The following is a 2,758-nucleotide window of genomic DNA, read 5'->3' as shown; positions in this document are numbered from 1 at the left end:
GAAGCATGTACATGATAGGAGGAGGAATGTTGAGATGTAGACATCAAGGGAAGAGAACCATACTTTATTTGAAAGAAGGGAAGAGAGGGAAATATCAAAATACTAGCTAGGTGGCTTTACAAGAATCAGCGTCCTATCAAGGAATTGCCCCTTCCTTTTATAGCCATAAGAGGGGGTCTCTCCACATTAATGTCTCCTCCCACATGCATGGTGTGTGTGGAAAAGTCTCCCATGTGGGCTAGGTGGGTACGCACTCTCAATTGTGTGCGACAACCCTTTGCCTCAATTTTCCACATAAATCAAGCCCCATATCTTAAGTCTATGATACTCCCTTGGTCTCCTTCCAATTTTATAATATGTTCAAACCTCTAGGAGGACAAGTGGAGGGTTGGCATAAGGAATCTTGCCACCTCATCCTACTTTCCCCATTATTTAACTAGCTCTCTTTGTCCTTCTATACCTCCCCCACATGGGCCTATCTCATATGGAGGGTATAACTCAATATAATAGCCATTTCCACCCATTTTATATTGCTTCTCCCATGGACTTTGAGCCATATCTCACTTAATGCATCCTAGGTGGAGGGGTGGCACATGGAGGAGCCATGCCACCTTGCATTTTATAATATTACTATCATGGATTATGTACAACACACCTTATGGGTCCTCTTAGATGGAAGGGTGGCACATGGTCATGCCTTGCCACCTCAACCTTGGGCCCTATGCACACCATATTTTATTATACTATTGCCACATATACAAACACACATACATATTAATGCCTTTTTCCTTAGACAATTTTATCCATAACAGTTCCCCCCCCCAGGCAGGGAATGCACAGCATTTCCATGCCTGGGCCCATCACGCACAAAGAAAGGCTTGAGGTAACGCTTGTTGATCACCTTCTTGCCATATGGTTCATGCAGCTCGTGAACTTGTATAGACCCATTGCTACGTTCTTTGATGACTTTGTATGGACCAGCCCATAGTGGCAGAAACTTCTTATCCATTTGGTGGTCCAATCTATTATCAAAGCATAGCACAACATCCCCCTCAGCAAAGTGTCTTTCCCATCCCTTGCGAATCTTAGCATCCAATCGGGCCTTTTGTCGATTCTTTTGGATCTCTATTTGATGTAGTGCAAGGCGTCGGGTCTCATCTAACTTCTCAAGTTGTACCAATCTGGCCTCTACATGTTTATCTTCTGACATCCTCTGTTCCTGTGCCAATCTCAAGGCTGGAATCTCTATCTCTAGTGGTAAAACTACCTCAGTACCATACACCAACTCAAAAGGAGTGTGGCCTGTGGAAGTTTTATGAGTGATGTTGTAAGCCCACACGGCTTCTGTGACCTTCTGATCCCATTGGCTCCTGTTCCCTGCGGCCATTTTTCCCATGGTTTTACACAAGAGGCCATTGGTCCGCTCTGTTTGACCCATGGAGGCTGGATAATAGATGCTAGAAGTGTGATGAACAATGCCCATGCGATCCATGAGTAACTCCACTGCTTCATTTAAGAATGGACTCCCATGGTCAGAGACTATCTCCATGGGTGTCCCAAACCTTGTGCAGATACGTTCAAATATGAAATTTGAAACCGCCTTGCCATTTGCAGCAGAGAGGGCGACAGCTTCAGCCCACTTAGTGACATATTGAGTGGCTACCAAAAGATACTTCTTTTTGCGGGCAGTCATGGGCAAGGGCCCGACAAAATCTATTCCCCACTTCTGAAACGGATGGATGGACATCACTGGGTGATGTTGCCCAGGACGCAAATCCTTTCTACCAAAGAATTGACATGGTTCACAGGTTTTGCAATACAAAGTGACATCCTTGAACAAGGTCGGCCAATAGTATCCAGCATGTAAAATCTTCTTAGCTGTATAGTCACTGGCATAGTGGCCTCCACAAAATCCATCATGATAATGCTTCAATACCTTAGGCACTTCATCTGCATCAATGGCTCGTCTAAGTACTCCATCCATGCCTTGACGGTACAACACCCCATCAAGGAGGGTGTAGCGCGTGCTATCTCTGCGGATCTTCTTTCTCTCATAGCTAGTACTTTCTGAAGGAAAGGAGAAAGCAGTCAAAAACTTATAGATACCACCATACCAAGGATCCCCAACTTCTATGGCTGCTACAAGGGTTACATCAAGGCACTCCTCTAAATCAATCAAAGCATTCTTCAAGTTGGAACAACCCCCTTTTACAATTTTGAAAGAAAAATCATATTCTTGTAGAACTGCCAACCATTTGGCCAACCGGCCCATGGGATTTGGTGATTGAAGAACCTGCTTTGCAAGACCAGTGCCAGTGAGTATAAAGAAGGACTTTCCAGCCACATAATGCTTAAATTTCTCAATGCAAAACACCAAGGACAATGCATGCTTGTCAGCCTCTGAATAGCGTCGCTCAGTGTCGAGCAACTGTCGAGAAGCAAATCAAACGGGGTACATGAACCGATCCTCCCCTTGCTGGAGAAGAATACCTGCCAGAGTGTGCTCACCAAACCCTGGATTGATATAGAAGGTCTTCGACCAGTCTGGATTGCATAGAATGGGTTCTGAAGCCAGAGCATTCTTGATTTGTGCAAAACCATGATCACAATCCTCATCCCAGGAAAAATCAACTCCATCTTTTAGTAGTATAGTCATGGGCCGTGTCAAAGCAGCATACCGATCAATGAAGCGGCGATAGTATCCTGCTAGATTGACAAATGAGCGTACCTGACGTTTGGTTGTAGGTGGGGAGAGTTT

This window comes from Dipteris shenzhenensis, chromosome 28 (genome assembly GCF_047967505.1).
Source record: "Dipteris shenzhenensis isolate YYH24624 ecotype China chromosome 28, Dip_SZ_1.0, whole genome shotgun sequence".
NCBI lineage: Eukaryota > Viridiplantae > Streptophyta > Polypodiopsida > Gleicheniales > Dipteridaceae > Dipteris > Dipteris shenzhenensis.
This window is presented reverse-complemented; position numbering follows the sequence as displayed.